Genomic DNA, 20,222 nt, shown 5'->3' on the forward strand with positions numbered 1-20,222 from the left:
CCTGTACATTCTAGGTGTGGGGTAGACCTTCCCACTCAAAAGCATTTCTGCAGGTGGAGTTTGTGTGTGAATTGTCCTCTGTATTGTGTAAGGGAGGCATGGTATCACAAGTATGACACGGACACAGGAGCTACACGTTTCAAAACCTTTGTTAAAATCTTGGGGTTTGGAAAAACTCCTACTTTACCCTATAGTTATGATGGGAGTAGTCTCTAATATCGACTTAATAAAGAAAACACAGTCCTAGTCAGCCTCTGTCAAATCAAAATGCCTTATACTAACAAAACCTAATGCCAGCCCTATCTCTTATACAAAAAGTGTGTAAAGGACAATGTGTATGCAAAGGAAAGTCAGTGCTATAACATAAAGGATCAAGGTGGCGGAGTTGGCTCTCCTCCCCACGATGGACAGCAGGGAGTAAGGCAGCCCCCGTAAACAGGATGACACACCCTGGCTCAGGTTATCAAAGCAAAGACGGTTCGTAATGTGTGACGAGGCCCGCTTGGCCTTGCACGTTGAAGTCACTTATTCCAGGTTTCCAAAAGTTCTTTCATAGATTAAAAAAAGTTCACGTAGGTCTCCCTCTGTCGGACTCGGACCTCTCAACATAAAGTACCTGATTCCATGTAGATCTCCCTCAGCCGGGCTCGGACCTCGCAATCACAGCACTTGCAGAGGTGCCCCTCCCCAAGCTTCATTCACTTTCTTTAGGGATTCCCTTCCCCTTACTTATTTTATGTTCACAGAAATCGGAATATGGCTGTAATATCCTGTCCATGAGTCGTTGGAAAGTTGCTGGGGCCCCCATGCAACCCAAAAGGAAGTATTTTGAATTGGAATGGCCCTATTGGCGTTGAGAAAGCTGTGTTTTCCTTAGCAGATCCATGCACAGGGATCTGCCAGTATCCTTTGGTTAAATCTAAGGTTGACAAGAATGTGGCATTTCCCAGTTTATCTATTAAATCATCGATACGTGGCATAGGATAGGCATCGAAGGCAGAGATTGCGTTGACTTGCCTAAAGTCTATGCAAAATCTCCAAAAGTGATCGGGTTTAGTCACCAACACAATGGGGGAGGACCATATATAGTGCTACGTACCATGTACTCTCACTGATTTTTCACAAAATACATTGGGGTATGCAGTAAGGTTGTTCAAATCCCTTTGCTTATGTTTTGGTAGTTCATGGGGAATACATTCTAATTTGTCAATCTCCTCGGGTACCAAACAAGATGGTATAGAAGAGGTAGTAGCAGAAGGATTTTCTTTCCACTCTTTCAGGAGATTTAAGTGGTAGAGATGGATTTTTTGCCTTCTATCGGGTTGGGCTATTTTATAGGTACAGATTTCTGTTTGCATTTGTACCTCATGGGCCCTGTGCCACTTTGAAACAAGTTTATTTTCAGAGGTAGGTAAAAGTGCTAACACTTTCTGACCTACTGAAAATGACCTTAGATTTACCTTCTTGTCATAGGTAAGTTTTTATTGGGCTTGAGCTTTCTCCATATGACTGTGGACTAGACTTCGGACGAGTTTCATGTGCTCTCACAATCGGATAGCTGTCTGTGAGAGGGGTATTGGCACCTCTTCTCATTCTTTGCAGGTCTCTCTGACCATGTCTAAGACGTCTCTTGGTTCTCTACTTTAGAGTAACTCGAAAAGGGGAGAAACCGGTGGGTACCTGAGGGGCTCTTTCTCACTGCAAATTGGGCCCAAGGAATCATACAATCCCAGTCTTTCCCATCCTCGTCTACCAACTTTCTCAGACTCAATTTGAGGGTCTTATTAAATCTCTCAATCCGTCCATTTGGGGGTGGTAGACTTAGGTTCTTAAGGTGGTAAAGTGTAGTAATTCTTTAACTTCACCCATGAGCTTAGTCATAAAATTGGAGCCCTGATCTGTTAGAATTTCCTTTGGGAAAACAACCCTAGAAAAGAATGGTAGCAGGTGTTTGAAATTTGCTGGGTTGTGGTGTTCCACATGGGGAAGGGTTCTGGGTACCGGCTAGCATAATCAAAGATTATGAGAACATATTTATTGCCCAGTTTAGAAGTTTCCAGTGGTCCAATAATATCCATTACAATTCTAGAGAAAGGAACTTCTATTATTGGTAGTGGGTTTAGAGGGGCAGGTACGGGGAATATGTGAACTGGTTTTTTGGCATATCTCACATGTCTGAATGAAGTTCTTTATGTCAGAATGGATCCCCGGCCAATAGAATTTCCCACTGTTGTGAGCTTGGGTTTTAGATTGTCCCAAGTGTCCCCTTGTCGAGTGAGAGTGTGCAATCTCTATCACAATCTTAAAATGCTTTTGGGGTATTACTAATTGACTCTTACTTGGGCCTTCCCTGGAGGATTCCTTTCTATGTAGTTATCCCTGTTTCAGGAAGAAAAAGGGACTTCCCTTTTCTTGTCCCCCCCACCTCAGGAATCACGCCCAAGAAAGCCTGTGCTAGTACTGGATAATTTCACTGGGCGAATGCTAGATTGGGAAGGTTGGTAGGTTCATCTTCCCCTTTTACTCCGGTGCTACGTGTCTCATCGGCCTCTCCAAAACCTAAGGTACCTCTCTGTTTCTTCGGGTTCATTTTCTTCTGCAAAACTGGGAAATTGAGCTTTCTCAAGAATTGCCAGTGCAATTTTGTCCCCAGAACTTATTTCAAAATGGGGCTCACCATGGTTCTGTAAATTAACTTTTATGTCTCCCCGAAAGTCTGGATATATAACGCTTGCTCGGACATCCAGACCAAATTTCCAGGCTGAACCAGGGGCCAGTCTTGCATAACAAACCGCAGGGGGTATTAGAACTGAGTCAGTGGGAATCATCCCTCTTTTCCCAGGAGGGATTGTGGCCCTTCTTCTGCTACATATAGCAAAGCATATGGGTTCTTTCATCGCGGTAGAAGGGTTTGAGGCTCTGTGGCTAAGTTTCTGGAATTTTAGTGTCATCCAATTTGTCGCAATTGAGTCGTATTCCACTGCTGACACCATGGGGAAGGGAGGCATGGTATTATAAGTATGACACTGACACAAGAGCTACAAGTTTCAAAACCTTTATTAAATTCTTGGGGTTTGGAAAAATTCCTACTTTGCCCTATAGCTATGATGGGAGTAGTTTCTACCATCAAATAATAAAGAAAACACAGTCCTAGTCGGTCTGTCAAATCAAAATGGCCTATACTAACAAAACCTAACCCCAGCCCTATCTCTTATACAAAAAGTCTGCAAAGGGCAATGTGTATCCAAAGGAAAGTCAGTGGTGTTATAACATAAAGGATCAAGGTGGCTGAGTCAGCTCTTCTTCCTATGATGGACAGCACGGAGTAAGGTGGCCTCGTAAAAAGGATGACACAATCTGGCTCAGGTTATCAAATAAAAGGCAGTTCATAATTTGGGACTCACTGGCAGGCTTCGGGGAGAATAAGGCGGCTTGTGGAGGGGCATGTGAACCAGGCACATTTGCTGGCCCACATTTTGGAGCAGAGGGTGTGGAGCTCATGGGTGTACCAGGTGTTGGTAGGAGAGGATGGCTTGGGGGAGTGTTTCTTTAAGGGTGCAAGTGTGTCCACAGTCGTGGTGAGGATGGTGTTGTATAGGGTGATAGTTTGTCGATGTCGTTCCTGCTGGTGGTGGGGTGGGGGTTGAGGAGGGGTATGAGGTGGTCACTGGTGAGGTTGTGGGTGCAGCAGGAGTAAGTGGGTGGGGTTTGGAGGGGGTGTGCACGGGGACAGGTTGGCTGGTGGGGATAGAGAAGAGGATAAGGTGGTGGTCTGACCAGGCACATGGGGTGTTGGAGATGATGAGGCGATGGCAGTTATGGTCGAGCAACCAGTCCAGGGTACGGCCAAGGTGGTGTGTGGGGTTGAGGATTGTTTGAGAGAAGTTGAGGGAATCCATAGTGGAGGACAGGGATGTGGTGTCTTTGTCAGATGGGTCCCCGTAACCCAGGTTGAAGTCGCTTGGGCGAGGGACTTTATATGGTGTTTAAGGTTGTGCAGGAGGAGGTGGGGAGAGGTCATCCATGAAGGTCGAGGTTGGGCCTGGTGGGCGGTAGATCACATGGATGTTGATGGTGCTGGAGGCGGACAAGGAGAGCTTGACGGATACGGTTTGGCAGTTAGTGAGGGGTGGTGTGGTGATTTTGTGGATGTCGAGAGTGTCTTTGAAGATAAGAGTGACTCCACCAGCTTTTTTGGAGACATGGGGCCTCATTACACGGAAGGCGGTAAGGGTTAACGGTCACTGGTAATGGTACCGGTGACCGTTAACCCTTACCGCCTTAATACGAGGTCCCTTTGCGGGTAGGTACTTTAACGCCTGCTGTTTAGCAGGCGTTAAAAACCAACCTGCAAAGGGACTAGGGTGCTAATTACGGTACTGCAATTTGCGGCACCGTAATTAGCGCCTTCCCCATTCCCATAGAGCCCTATGGGGCAAAAATCGGAATGGGGAAGGGCAATGGGGGAAGGGGGAATTACCGCCCCGCCAACCTTGGAATAGGGCGGTAATTCCCCTTTCCACCAAGGCGGTGCCGGTATTTTACCGGCATGGACCAAGGTGCTAATAGCACCTTGGTCCTCCGCCTACCGTGTAATGAGGCCCACGGTCATTGTGAAGCATGGCAAAGCCAGGGGGCGGGGGGGTGTCAAAGGAAAGGGAGGGGCCTGCGGCGTCATGGAGCCAAGTTTCTGTGATGGCCAGGAGGTCGAGGTTGTGCGAGATGATGAGGTTATGGATGTCAACGGTGTCTGAGATGGAAGCGACATCTGCTATCTCAGTAGCCAAACAGCCATGAGTAAGGCTAGGAAACCAGACGATATATATGAATTTGCACCAAACCAGCTATTTAAAAGCAAAGTTGTTTGCAATAATTTAAGAACTAAGGACAGGGTTCCAAAAACATGTCAAAGTAATGATCATCTTGGTAATTTCTAGTCTATCCATTGATAACATTGACAGTTTTTGCTAAAATAGTGTCTTTCCCCCTTAAGCACTCTAGATTCTCAAATATTCATGCCGCTCTGGGACTTTTAAAGGGTGTATACGTGGCTTAGGTTCTTGTTTCAAATTTGCGCCAGGACTCCCAATGCAGGGGACAAACACTGCAGACGTTGCCCTACCAATCTTCAAATAAGAAAACCTTTGACCGTCAAATTGTACACTGCGACAGCCGCTGGTTCTGTCCGGAACCGCAGGTAAATATGCTGGAGTCCTGGCCTAATGTTTCAAGATTTTGGGTAGAGTTTTCCAACCGAATCAGCTTAATCCAGATTGGGTCTGTCTCTGTCCACTATAGGCTTGTCATACTGGAAGCACCTTTGCCAACAAGTCTCTGCAAGCCGATACAACGAAGTGTATCCTACTGGGGGCTACGTGTATGAAAGGTTCGATGTGATATTGTCAAATATTGAAGGCAGCGCACAAAAATATCATTTATTTTTCTCCAGACGAATTGGTGAGGCTCTCAATATTCAACATGGGTCACTTTTTGGGGGGTTTCCCTCCTCCAGGTCTCCTTATCTACTCCCGCAAACCCTTCTTTGCTCCTCCACCCGCTCCTGACAACATAAAGTACCCTAAACCCTCCTCTCACCACAAACGCGCACACACACACACACACACTCACCTGCCACCTCCCTTCCATGACACAAACAATCCTCCTCGAGCCCCACTCAAACACCCTAACACATAACTTATCCCCTCCACCAACATGCTACATTCTCCCTCAATACACACAGATACAAAAAAGCACACACACTTGCCCGTTTCGGCCGTTGTCTTCGGTCTTCCGGCCTGGCTGCGCATGTCAGCCCCTAAGCCCCCCCGTGTGCGGCAGGGGCTTGATAGTTTGATTTGGAAAGACTGCCCTGAGCTTTTTTTGGAAAAACTAAATAAATATTTTCACATGATATCATATGAAAAGGATTATGCTGGGACTAGGTGGGGGATGGGACAGACATGGAGACATGGATCACTAAATTGGCAGATCTCTAGAGTGAATTGTGCATCAAAGAGGATCAGTTTCAGGGAATCTAGAGGATCTTTTTAGGCCCGTATAGTATGTAAAATATGCAGATGTGTGGTGACCACTCTTCTTCCTCCACTCCGAAATTCTCTTCACCCCATCCTTTATCTTCTAGTTGGTCGTTCCTCTGCTTTCTATCTCTTTCTACACTGCCTTTGCAGTGGGTCAGGGCTTGGCATCAAATTAGAATCCTCTACATTCTTTGCTAGTGTCGACTTGCACTGGGTTGTAAAAGGAGTTAGGTGAGGCTAACCAATTTTCTATTGTAACAATTCCCAGGACCTTGGGGATTGCTTATGCTTCATGCTAGGTTAGTTTGTGTATTTTGGGGCTTTAAGGATAAACCCTTTCATAATTCTTACAACAACAAAAAAACTCTGTCAGAAAGTGTTTCTCTCAATCAGCAATGTGTCATCCAGGTACAATAGAATGGAGGTCAAGAGTTCCATAGATACCATGTTTAAGTGATGGAACTATTTAAATGTGTTTTTATGTAGGTTAACCCATGCTATACACATGATATATGGTAGCCTTGTTAGACTGTTGGTTCAAGTTTACATTTTTGGATTTAATTTTTTTAACTTAAACTTTCGATAATAAAAACATAGTCAATACAAAATAGCTGAAACTGGATAGAAAAGCGGCATACCATGCCAATATGTAAGTAGATTAAGCTGCACTGTTCATTTGTTACACTGGAAAAAGAAAGGAAATAAGAGGAAAATTAAGAAAAAGAAATTTGTAAGAAACAAAAAAGGAAAAGAGAAACAAGTTTGAAATCATGTAAAATGGTGGAGTGTATGTCTTTCACACTCTCATAGCCCCCTTTTCTACAGACATCTTCCACAGACAGGGATGTGCATTCTGTTTCTTCGGTCAACGAAACCAGACCCTGCTATGATCAACTACATCAGGTATTCAATTCTTTGAGAAAGACCTTCGCCAACTTTTAGCAGAATCCTTCCGTATGGAAGAGATCCATGTGGCCGTACATCAGATGTCCATTATATTTTGCTAACAGAGCTATTAAGAAACCTGTGCAGGACTTGTGGGGGAGTAGTAGTCTAATTGTTACACAACGTTGAATTTTTTATTTTGAAAAATGTATCACGCGCACACAGCGAACTAAATCGTATTCTGGTGCAGATGACACAATATAATTAGAAAAGGAGCATAACCTGATTGAAACAGATATCACAAAATTCAATGAAAGCCACAATCACCAGACTTACTTAAATAAGTGGGTCTTTAAACGTTCTAGTTATAATATAACAAGTCAATGCACCAATCTGCTCCTTTCTGTAACGCTCACCTGGTACCCACGGGGACGTCACTCAGCCTGTTCTATCCTCTTACGACCTCGAACCCTTCCCTGGAGTCTACTCGACTGGAGACTGGGCCTTTTTTTCTTGGAAAGTGCGCTCTCCGTCCTGCTTTCAGCGCAGGGGCGCGTCGATTGATGCGGGCTCGTTTCTGCCTAGTTACTTCACTGGCAAGAGTCCGACAGGTAAGTATGAGTCTTTTGAACAGTTCTCTAACTTCGTTCCTTTCCTTCCTTAGCTGATGGCCGGCGTCCGGGGATGGCGACGTGCTGCTGAGCTAAGTAGCGCTGAAGGTGTGTGAGAGCGCGATGCACGATGCAACCCTTTCGTATTTGTATTGAACTGATTTCTTTTTCTGTGTCTTTTAGGTGCCGCGACGTTTTCAGCGTGGATGCCGGTTATGAAAAAGAAATGCGGTGAGTAAGCGCAGTATGCGGCGCCTCTAGATGTTTCCACGCTAACCTCGAGTGTCTTTTCCCTCTTGCAGATGGATGAGAAGTTCCGGAGACAGAGTTCCCCCAGAGCGGCTGGGATTCAGGTAAGCGTTTGAAGCTCGTACAGTCTTTAAAAATAAGCAAAGATTTGCTGAATGCTTACTAATGCCTTTTTTCTGTTTTTTTCCCTTTTCCTTAGGAAGCGGCGTGCCGGGATGGGAATGACGCCGCCGAAGATGCCCGCAGAAGAGAAGGAGCGATGAATGATGGGCAGAAGTGCCGCAAGGTAAGGCTGTTCCTAACAGTGTTCTTGTTCTTGCAGGAGCTGAGCGCAGAAGAAAGATGCAGGCCTACTGGAGACCGATCCGAACACGGTGAGTGTCACGCTGCAGGTGCAGAAAACACAAATCATGTTTCTCAGCCTGGGCGTGGCTTAAATAGTCTCTGAGTATCCCAGGTGTCTATGGGCTGAACCACACCCAAAAGACTAGACTGCACATGCAGTTCTGGGAATCGAAATATGTGGGGGCATCCATCTTGTCCCCATCAATGCACTACAAGTCCAATCCCCAATGTTATCCTATGGGAGTGAGTAAGTCTGGTGCCACAAGCGCCAAGTCTGACTCCAAGTGGGTCTTTGGTGGGATGGAGAGGCCCTTGAGGGCCATGTAGGTGATTGTGGCCTGGCTCCAGCATGATATCTTGGAGGGCTGGGGACATGAGGGGCAGGAATCATGACACTTTCTCATCTTTTCATATTGATATTGTTTTATAAATCATAACAACATGGCTGGTCTACCCATTGTTTATTAATCTTATCAGGATAAACTCTTTATTGAAGATGTCACTTCACAGTGAGTCTCCCAATCAGACATTCTGCTAATACCATGAATAACGTCCTCCCGGACCAACTGAGGTGCACCTCTGCTTCGAATAGAAGATTGGCTCTCAAACAATGGTTCTTTCTTATTTAAATTGTTATTGCTCATTGTATGTGGGTCTTCAGAAATATGCAGTACTCCCTTTTCAGTCTATTATGCAATCTTCAGTTTGGATTCTTTGTGGTTTAAGCAATTCCGCCAATTTCAATCTATTTGCTGTGGCTTTGTAGACGTCCCATTAGTCTGTGTTTGGGTTTCTCTCACTTTGTCTGTATTCTTTTTCAATGTATTCATGCTCTCGCACCTTATCTTACTGATCCTATCCCTCTCCATCAGCCTTCTAGGTTTCTTTGGCTCTGGTTTTACTTACTACTCAACATCTTCTATGTGATTTCCAAGCTTTCACTCCTTTTAACTTCTGACCCCTACCTTTGGATATTCGTTCTTGCCTTACTCTTTAATTGTTTTTTTTTTTTAAAAGATCTACTTCACGTGGCTTTTTCAGACATCCAGCAACTGAAAAATGTTTTCTTTTTTGGTCCTTACCTGTTGTATCTAATTTATTGTAATCATAAACATCTCTGTTGAGCGCTGCGGATCAAAAAGCTGTATAAATGACAATAAATAAATACATAAAATAAAGGTGCAACCTGATGGCTTCTTCCCCTCACTTTACATGATTCCCAAATCCCTGTAGCCTTCAATTAACACATCCTTGGTTCCACCCTAGCCTGTCTCTAAAGGCAATTGTTTCATGCCTCGGCAGGTCTAATCTCAGATCAGCACTTATTAAACCAGATCACGGCCACACTCATGGATCTCCATGGCTCACGCTTCAAGCTTGTATTCATTTGAAGGCCTTGAGCTTCATTCTCAAGGCTTCCCAGAGTGGCAAACTGGTCGCAGCTCATAAGTAATGTTTCTAGGGACCTAGAGAACCTTCAACAAAGGAGATGTCTGCAGATGCTGTCACAGAGCGAGTATTGGGCCAGTGGTGTAGGGGAATCGAGCTATGCCTTTCAGTAAATCGGCGCAGGGCATGACAGAAAAATAATTTTTCAAACCTGGGTGTGGTCATCTTTTAAATGGAAAGCCACAAATCATATGGTGACCAGATATCCAGGTTTTGAATCTGTATCATGAAATCATTCAATAGTAACCAATTGTTTCACCAACAAAATGGAATCTTCCTCTACAATGGTTAGTATAGCACATTTCCATAAGATCACACTATGTACTTGCCACCTGTGTCATAGTGAGACTGTCACTGCAACTGCAAACAATGCTTTTATAATAGAGATGTGGGAAACAAGAAGACTAACTTACAGAGCGAGGAGGAGGGAGAGAGAGAAAGAGAGAGCGATATGTATTATTTTTCTGCCATATATATTTTTGCTAAACTGACAATGCAGATAGTGTCAGAAAGCACCACCCCTACCACACTCCAAAGATGGTCCTACCACCCTCAGTTAATTTCCTTCAAATTCAGCATCCACTTCCCTGGTCCTTCCACCATCAGCTTAGGTGGTCAGTCATTTATTAGATGATGGATTCGCTAGCAATTCAGCATCTATTGTGACATCCTACTGTTGTGTCCTCCATGGTTAGGGTCCCAGAATGAAACATGCGGAGTCCATCACAACACATGCCCTACATATCCTAATTGATTCACCTCTCTCGCCACTGATTGGTTTGAAACAATAGATATTCGATAAAATGTAATCTGTCTGATATTTAATCGACTGACCGACAACAGACTTCCTCAACTGTTACTGATGGGCATCAAACAATGGGAATCCTGTTCACAGCAGCATCACTGGTTCCAAGTTGAAACCGTAGTGGTGTAACTAATCTCAGCTAAATACCACATTTAGCGATCCTTTCAGAAAAACGAATGTTTAATCGTGTAGATGAAATTCATATTTCATATGGAACATCAGGAAATGTATTTATGTAAGGTTAATGTTGTGGGCTAAGAAACACACACAAGGTTTGTATGCTTTTGAGGGGAGTGATCATACAAACATAATATACCCCTTGACAAGAGCCATGACAGGGTCGCCTCTGGGGATACCATAGTTGGAGGACTGCAGAGCACCGGGGGCCAGAGAAAGCCACCATCAATGTGATGCAAGCCCTGTTTGCATGCAGATGTCCCCAAGGTATCCCACCAGGAAAACGAGTTCACGAGAAATGGAGGCATGTGACCCATAATATTACATTCAAAGGGGAGTGGCACTTGGATTAAGTAACCCTGAGATAACTACCTACAGAAACTATTTAAGTAAGGCTGGCTGCTGACTGATTATCAATTCTAACGTCCGCTCAGGGAGTAGGACTCCTTGGTGAGTGCGCTTGCAAGGTGCCAGCCCCCGGTATCCGAATGGACCCTCAAGCAGAGCGTGTATTCTCAAGGAGAGGCAAACTGGGCACTCAGGCCCGCTCAAATTTGGTTTTAATTAGCAGTCCTGAAGTCACCGCCAGTCAAAATTGGGTTCCGCCCATCTGCCATGATGCCTGAGCCAGAACTCAAGATGGTGGACACCCTGTTTCGGTCATTAGGCCATGGGGCAGGAGCATGAGCCAAACTGAATTGTTACGAGAGAACCAACACCTGGGAAAAGTACACACACCCTACATAGGAGGCAGATGTAACCACCTAGCCTACAGTAATCATGTAACCCTGGCTGATGGGGAAATGGACCCACCGATCAGAACTCTTATTGTAATAACTGGTGCCCGAGCCACAATATATAAAGTGGCAGAAGGAAGCCAGTACTGTTTAGGATGGTGTTCCAGAGAGTTGGTGTTGTAGCAGATAGAGGAGCAGGAGAAATGTGGACAGGGCAGGAAGTGGCCAGGCCAAATGGGCCACAGTGTGAGAGAGCTAGGGAGCAGGAGATGGCTCAACTGCATAGGCCACAATGTGAGAGAGTTGAGACTTGCAGGAGGGAACAGCATAAAGAGCCTGCGGAGGATCTTGTGCTAAAAGCTGGAACGTGCCAGAGGGTACCGGATAGAAGCAAAAAGCGAATAGCATGCTGGGCGCTGCAGCGCAGATCTCGGTGTTAACTGCCTATCCAGCAGGGCAGGGGTGTCATGCAGTCCAGTGCACCTGAGAGCAGTCTGTGGTAGCCCTAAGCCCAGGAATGACCGCAAGGAGACCCCTTTAGGAGAAGGGGTAAGCCGAATATTCTTGCCTCAGAAGGAATGTGGCACAAGCCTGCAGAGCTCCAGAGCATGCCATGGCATCTTCTTGATCACCTGCCAAGGCAAAGTCCAGAAGTGCGCTGGTTCACTTAAAACACCCTATGTGACTTTGAAGGACGCTTTCCCAGGTGTGGAAACCCCCAGAACTGCAGGGTTTAGACTAGGGATTGGATAAAGGGCATTAAGCCCCCTTAGCACAGGCCCTTTCACTTGATTTGAGCTGATGTATCCCTCCATCCTGACACTGCCACACAAGTCTTCCTTTTTTGTGTTGGTTCCCGAACTCTGACAGGCATCCGTCTTGCCTCTTCATGCAGAGTACAAACACACGTGTTGAGCTATTCCCGTGTGTTGCCTGATCTCTTATCCACCAGGCGACATAGCACACAGGTTTGCAGCTATACATCCTGGAGAATGTGTCCTTAACTTGAGAAAGAGCCAGTGACTTGGGGGAAGAGACGGTGTTGCTTTTGACTTAAGATATTAGTCGCCACTTGTTATGTTGTTGTTCAAACATATGATTTGATATCCGAATGAATTTGCCCTATTTCTGAAGTATAATGCTTAATTCTGTTCCAAAATCCAGTTATGCTTAAATTGACACATGTAAGGCTCTGTCAGCAGTGGTATGGCAGCACTTTTAAAACGGAGTGCTTCGTGTTCAGTCATTAATTGAAATAAAATAATGCATTGCCTTTCAATTCGAATGTTGATAAAGCTTCCTTCGCGCAGTGAAAGGTTTGTCGACAGACTCCAACAAGCATGTGCAGTTGAAAAATTGAAGTTTGGGCAAGCAGTAGGGAGGCTGGGGTGGGGGAAGTGTATTTCAAGCAGAAGGGTGGAGGTTGTCCAAGACGAGCACATGGCCCCTGTGCTGTCCGCCGTTCACTGTAATAATAAATACAATCCTATTTGGTGCTTTATATGGCGCTGCATGCTAAAAATTACTGTTTCAGAGCACTTGGTAACAGGTTCTTCTAACTACAATCCCTTCTACCCACATTTGTGGTTCTCAATTTACGACTTCAGAAATATGAAGGTAACATCAGCCGTGAGATGTTTTGAACCCTTGCCTGTGCTACAGCTGCTCCTCATCGTACATGGGCGCGCTATGTTTAGAGCTATCCGCTACCACTTACATGCTTAATTCAAGAATGAATTCTGTCACATAGGGCAGAAGTGAATCATAATTCATTACAGTCCATTATTACAACATATGAATGTCATGTAAACACTTGTAATGATTCACAGTTAGAATCAATGCCTCATTTCAAGAATGCCGAGATCTTTTGATGGGCATGCTTTCATTCTGCCATCTTGAAGATGACCGCCCAGTGCTGCAATGGGAAGCAGAATTCATTGAAAGATTGGCAAGCCCCATACATGCAATGGGATTGTAGGCAGCCGTCACTTTGTGGCGGCCGGCTTCTATAAAATGAGCTACTATTTACAGAATGCTAGAGGATCAGAGGTGGGAAAACATGAAACAATGGATTTTACATGGGGCGGGAAAACAGACCATTGCCTGCCTGATTTCAGATGGTGATAACAACCACTCTGAGTGCAATGAAGGATCATTTTGCCATGAGTAAAGCGGTTTTGCACGGATGGACTGTAATATGTGCTACTAAAGTTAATCAGTTTGCTAACAGCATAGTGAGAATCTTCACATCCATGTGGGGGAAATTAATAGGCCACTAAGAAGTATTTTTCTTACCTTACCCTCTTTTGGATTCCCAGAAATCCATGACCAAATGATTCTGGTAGGGGGACTTTACAGATTGCTCCCTAAAGTGCTTAAGTTCGGGGAGGTGTGAGCATCTATTTAATCTCCCTAATGTTTAAACCCGTTTCATATGCCCTACGGGATTTATTATTTTATGAATCAAGATTCTGTGAAAGCTTGTTAAATTCAATTTTATCTTAAAGCAACACTTAAAGAAAGGGAGGGACAGTGTGATCCCCTCAAAATCATCTTGAAAATGTATAACTCGTGTCACTCATGTTGAAAGAGGGACAAAATATCGCAACATCCCCAAAAGAACTGCAATGATGCTTGAACAGATCTTTGAGCTGTAGGATTCTCCTATTCACGGACACTCCTCCGGTCGTGGATGCCAGCCATGTATGAATTCCATCTATTCTACTTGTACATGATACTGTCACCAGGCAAAGGGCACACACAACTACTGACACGGGAATATAGTTAAAGGATTTTACTAAGAAACAGTAAAACATGAAAAACTATTGCATGGAAATGGATTTAGGATGACTGTTTCATAGAGGTCCCTGCGAAACATAATGTATTGGGGGCTGTGGGGAGGTAATGTTTTTGCCGGATATGGCAAAATTGTCTTCACAGCAAAACTGACCACAGTCAATTCAGCCGGGAAGAATTCTGCCACAGCCAAATCGTATACATCCGGCTTCTCCCCCTCTCATGATATTTTGTGGTTTCCTCCCCCTTGCCAAGTGTCCCAAAAGTTATTCCCTCTCTCTCTCTTCACCCAGGCACCCATCTTCTAGCCCAATTGGGCTCCCTCCCCTCACTGGAGCATACCCCTCTTCTGGGGTACAAAGGCGTTTTCCTCTGTTACATATCCTCTCTTGCAGGAATCAAAAATCACTCTCTGTTTAACTACTTCCCCCACCCCCTCCTCTATTGGGTCTTGGGTGTCTGGGGTATATTTTTCTTCAGGCCTCAAGGGGATTTACCCCTCCCCCAACTCATTGGAGTACACCCCACTTCTGGGATTAAAGGGCTCTCCTTCCCCTCAATAGAGCATAACCATTTTCAGAAGTTTCCCGGGAAGCCCCTTCCTCTCTGGGGTGCACCGCTGTTGTGGAAATCCAAGGGTTCACCTCTTTGTCCCAGGAGCACCCGCCCCCAATTCTGAGCTTAAAGCGTTGCTCTTCTCTGGTGCTTCCCAGCGTATTCAACAAACTCCTCTCTGCCCAGCTCCGAGGCGTGTCTGTGATTCTTTGCCTCAGTTTTACAAACCTCACCATCGTCCCATTGTCTGAGGCACATGTTCAAATTGATTGGATAATTGGTTTTCTAGTACCAGCCAGGTGCAAGAAGGTTTACTTCCATTTTGGATTTCTTTCACTCTGTCTTCAGCGCAGAAGTTGGAGTTCATTTGCAGCTCTGCTTCTTCATTGCTTAATGGCTGTTCTAAGGCAAGGAAATTCGTTTGGGTGTTTCAGGGGTTTGAAATGCAAACACCAAGGACAGGAAAACCTCTAGTAAGTTTCCTACCTGTGAAGAATCATTTTTCTTTTAGGATGGTGGAAGGAAGCAATTCTCATTTCTCTCCTTAAATGTTTTAGCTGCAGGGGAGTAAGAAAACTGTTCTCCTGCACAAGCACTGCTGCTTGAAAGAGGGGCGAGGGTGTTCGAATGAGTTAGGGTTTTCCCTTCAAGGATTTGCACCTGTTGTCTAAGGGGTCTCTCTGACTGTGCTAGTGGTTCCCCATTGTGCATCTTCCTCTAAATCCCCAGGTAGACCTTGCAAAATCCACTCCGGGTTTTGAAGCTCTAAACATGATGCATACTGGGAGACGCAGTCCTGTATATCCAGTTTCTTTGAGATCGGGTAATTACTAACAGGTTACCTTTCTCAGGGGGTTCAGGCATGGTCTACCTAATGGGCTCAATAATGCCCCAGTTACACCAATTAAACTAGGGTGTCTGCGGGTATCCATGGGTACACTGGTTCCAAAATTCCATATGTAATATCTTTCCGGGTTCACCCTCCTCCTCCGTCAGGGTGAACTTTATAGCCAGGCTTCTTCATTTTGTTAATAGCTAATCATAAGCAGCAAAGTAGAGCATTGCATGACTGGACGACTCTGTTTAGAAAAAAGATTCTCTGAATCCTATGAACACTTTGGAGCACAACAGGAGGAAGTTGCTGCACAGTCCATCATTACTCCATCACGTCCTATAGTTACCATCTTTTTCATCCGTTTTTGTATTTGCAGCCATTCTTTTTTCTGTTTAGTTTAACACCCATAGTACCTTTTGGTGTAAAATGTACCACAGCTGCTTAATTATTCATTAGATCCAGGAATGATGACCGCCCCTACTGCAGAGGCCTTCCCCTCACTGGATTTCCCTTCATATCCATGTCAATTAATTTTCTGATGCAATTCTACTTTATTCTGTCCTGTGTGTTCCTAAGATGTGTGGGCTGAAGCCTTTGGCTCACCAGATGTTCTGAACTACAACCCCCATCCGCTCTAGCCAGCCTACTCAAAGGTGAGGGATCATGGAAGTCGCAGTCCAGAAACGCTAGGAGAGAAGCCTGTTTTCAGACCCCTGCCCTAAGTGATAGCTTCTTGACCCTTTCCTTAATCTCTAGCTTTGAGCACCCTGCTGATCCCAGGGTCTGGTCCTGAACTTCTCAGGGAGAGGAGTGTAGCTTGTCCTCTCCATTGCAGATGTTCCAGCCTCCTGTGTTAACTCATTTCCTCACTGCATGATCACTGCTAATCAACCAGTCATGGCCTAGTCAGAGCCACCAAATCACCTCTAACCTAAATGTTTTAAACTAAGAAGCAGGGCCCTAGGATTGATCCTTGGAGCATCCCTCCACTGAGCCCTCCACAGACGTGTTCCACTCTTAGCCTAGGCTGCCCCTAGCCTGGCCACAGGCGTTTTCATGATTTTATAGTTGTGCAATAAAAAAGATAAGGCCTCAAAACCACATTGCTGGGGCAGGGTAAGGAAAGGAAATACATGTTTAGCAGCCACAGAATAATGAGCATTAATGCCACAGTTGTGTCGCCATGCATTAATTACCTAACCTGCTTGCTGACAGTTGGGCTAGCAGTGCGCACACTCAACACCCTAATGCTTCCCTGACCCATTACCAGATATGCTGTAGTCTTTGGTGCGCAAGCTTGTAAACACAGAGCTCTTGTATGTCCTGAAGAAGGCTTTGGAAAGGGAAAGGTGAAGGAAATGTTAGTAAGACCTGCATCATAAACCTCTTAATTAATTTGCTTAAGATACATTTGTGAACAGTCATTCAACGTAAAACTGTGAATAATAAACCAAAGAAATGAAATACTTGATCAGAGCAATAATGAAGCGATATACCCCTTGGCTGTGGGCCGTCCCTGTCAGTAAACGCCTGCCGTCCAAGTTAAGCGCTGAGCGAGGCGAGGGCCCCTTAATGAGGGCGCTGGTGCCATTACCAACAAGGTCAGCCCGCCGCCGCGGGGCATATCACCATTAACACCTGTGAAAGAAAAGAAACGTACCTTTTCGGTGCTCGGTCGTGGTTCACAGTCCGTTTTCAATGTGGATGGCTATGACGTCATCTACATTGAAAACGGACTCCGGGAACCACGGCGTGGTAAAGGCAGGAAAGGGGGCGCTGGCCAGCAGCACCCACACTGCTCGGAACGTGGGCTTGTACCATACAATACAGCCCATGTTCCGAGCATCCTTTTTGTCCAGCGCCCCTGCCAGGGCGTTGATGGACAGCAGCCAATAAAGAGGGACAACAGTCTGCAGGACACCTGCTTATTCTTTGTTGCTGCTCTTTTACTGACCTACTGGGAATTTTACTTGATTGGATATTTACTCCCATGTCTTCTGGGCACTTGTGGTCCTTTAGTGTTTGTGTTCTCTTTGCTGCTGTAGAAAGCTAAATCAATGTGGCAACATCACTATAAGGCGTAAAAATGTCAATGAATAAATATTGTTCGAGGGGATTGGGTCCTCCGACGTATTCCATATCTTTGACAGGTAATGTCCGCAGCTGTGCTGTCATAGATATGGAATACGTCGTTGGACCATCCCATCGAAAGAATGTTACCAGGTAAGAGAGTAACTTGTTCTTCTATCCCTGTTTCATGCATGTATATTTCAACTCAGTGAGCACATCATTACCAGTTCACATTTTTCCCAGTTAGCACATCATGACCAGTTTCCAGCAAGCCCCCTTAGCACAAAATGACCAGTTTACATTATGTTCAGTTATCAAACAATGTCATGCCTAGTTAGAGAGAGACTACTCGGAACATACACGCTCAGACATTCAGTCTGACTCTCAGTGATACACTTGTTTGTATTGTCGCACACACTAGCTCACACATGCTCTCATATTCACTCACACACTCACTGTGATACTCCCACACTCAATCTCACAATTGTTTTTAAACCCTCAATCATAATCACCCTCACTATAACACTCATCTTATAGTGTAGCTAGCATGGAATTCCCAGTAAACGTGATAATTCCCATTCGCTCAGGGGTTGAAATTCCCAACAAGCTTCCAATTGGAGGTTCCCAATAACCTCACAGTTTGAATTCCCAGATTGCTCACGATTTGACATTCCCAGGAGGCTCTCATTTTGCACAGCGGCAGTATACCACACTGAATAATTCAATATTAGCCCAAAATATCACAGAGCAAGCCCGCACTGGAGAAAACCTGCTTGCTTGGCTCAACTTAAGACACAAAACATATCCCATCGAGAGTAATGGCAGGCAAAGTGATGAGTCACAGGACTTGACGCACTGTGTGACAAGGCTTTCCAAATCCTTGGTTCACATATGTTGACCACCGCTTTGCTTTTGGTTCCTAAAAATAGATCCGCATAATTGTTCTTTCAGATTCTTGTTAAAATAATTAAGAATGTTTTTGAAATCGCATAGTCATTTATGTTCTTTTACTGATCACTGCACCTTGTCGGAAAAGGTACCTTATATACATTGTAAGGCTGTTTTCAATATTTAAATGCAACTGCATCATTGCTTTCATTGACGGGGGTTTCCCTCGGTCAGTGTGGTAAATCAGAGCCTCATAGTACTCTGTGTTTCCATATTTTAAATTTGACAACAGCATACCTGTTGCTTTAAAGTCCAACGTGCATACAAAATTAAAACTACTGTCTCCAACTCCAGCACCCCTTACACCGCCCCAAGACATTGTGTTTCACTATTTTGATATCAGGGGTTGTACAAGTTGGTAGTGATGCATGATTGCATGACAGACGCCCCAGGCCTTCCAACACCATGGCCACGCTAGGGTTAGCACACAGAAGTAGTGGGAGAATGCATTATAGAGACCTTTTCACCTGATGCCAAGCTTTTGGAAAACCTCCAGTGAAATCAAGTCTAGAATTTACCATCTCTGTAAACCCCAAACGAATCACAGGTAGGTGAGTATTAATGGACAGGAGTGGTTATGATATGAAAGGCTATTTATAACACGCTTAATACTCTGAGGTTTCTAAGCGCGGACCCGGGGATCGAACCTGTGTTCTCTGTGTCGTCTTGCTTCCAAGGGCAGCACGTTGCAGCTGAGCTATCCTCCCGACAGTTGGGGAAGTACTTTGCATATTGGCGTGTTGTATGCTTCTACAAAATAGTGGTTGCTTGGTAGTGTACGTTTTTGTCAAGAAAGTGAAATGTAATTTTACGGAAAGTTTCCTGTCCAAAAGAAATGGAAACCGGCATCATCTAGCTACTGCTAGATGGTACCGGTTTCCATTGGCCTTTAGGCCAATACCATCCATCCCTATGCCCCTAGTTGTTTTGAAACAGCACCAATGGCACTCTATAAATAGTCATTAGGAGGCATAGCTATAACTCCATGATCCGCTCATTCGTAGCATTTGAGACGCTGGCGCGGATTGTGACGTTGCATTGCTGATTTATATCTTAAACTGCATGTGACCCTCATTGCTCTGTTCCTTTATCTGCATGCCACAGAGACAGATGCTGCTCCAGACACTCACTATTCTTTTTTATTTCTCAAAACCATTGTTTAATGTTGCCCCGAAGGATCTGAACTCCAAAGACTGCAAAGAGTACAAGCAGCGGTGTTCGTTCCACACCAGCACTGCGACACGCAGTTCCGGTATTAGTTGTGAGCCCCCGCCGCCCCATGATGATTCAACCTGGAGCCACTGTTGAATTATTTAGGGACGATCCAGAAGCAAATCTTCTACTAAGCCTCTCTCTCTATTTAGGGCTCCGAAGAAACAGGTTTCCATGCTACAAACATGATTCGGAAGAGGAACCAATTCCAGTGAAGGAATACATGCAAAAGGGGCTCTTTCCCTCCAGGGAGCGCAGCAGCTGGCTGAAGGTATTCGGGCAGTGCATGCTCCCATTTTCAGTTACGATGCTTTGCCGCCTGCTTTTCTGGCACCTGCTGCCCCTTCGCTGGAAAGAACTGTGGCCAAGAACCCAACACTGTACTCCTTCATGATCAGTCTTTCGTGCTCCTTTGCCACTTGCATATAATGCACATCTCTACCTCTGGTGGCACGGAAGAGCAGTCTCCCCTTGAGGGCCATCTGAATTTGCAACTGTTCCTGCTACCAA

At 45.0% G+C, this 20,222-nt stretch overlaps 1 protein-coding gene across 2 annotated transcripts in view; it reads left to right on the top strand.

The window, feature by feature from the left end:
* Window positions 1-20,222, top strand: part of CTNNAL1 (catenin alpha like 1) — a 989,054-nt gene that overhangs the window by 723,811 nt on the left and 245,021 nt on the right. The gene's annotated exons all lie outside the window — the stretch shown is intronic.

Source organism: Ambystoma mexicanum, chromosome 5q, assembly GCF_040938575.1.
Source record: "Ambystoma mexicanum isolate Mex_15411 chromosome 5q, UKY_AmexF1_1, whole genome shotgun sequence".
NCBI lineage: Eukaryota > Metazoa > Chordata > Amphibia > Caudata > Ambystomatidae > Ambystoma > Ambystoma mexicanum.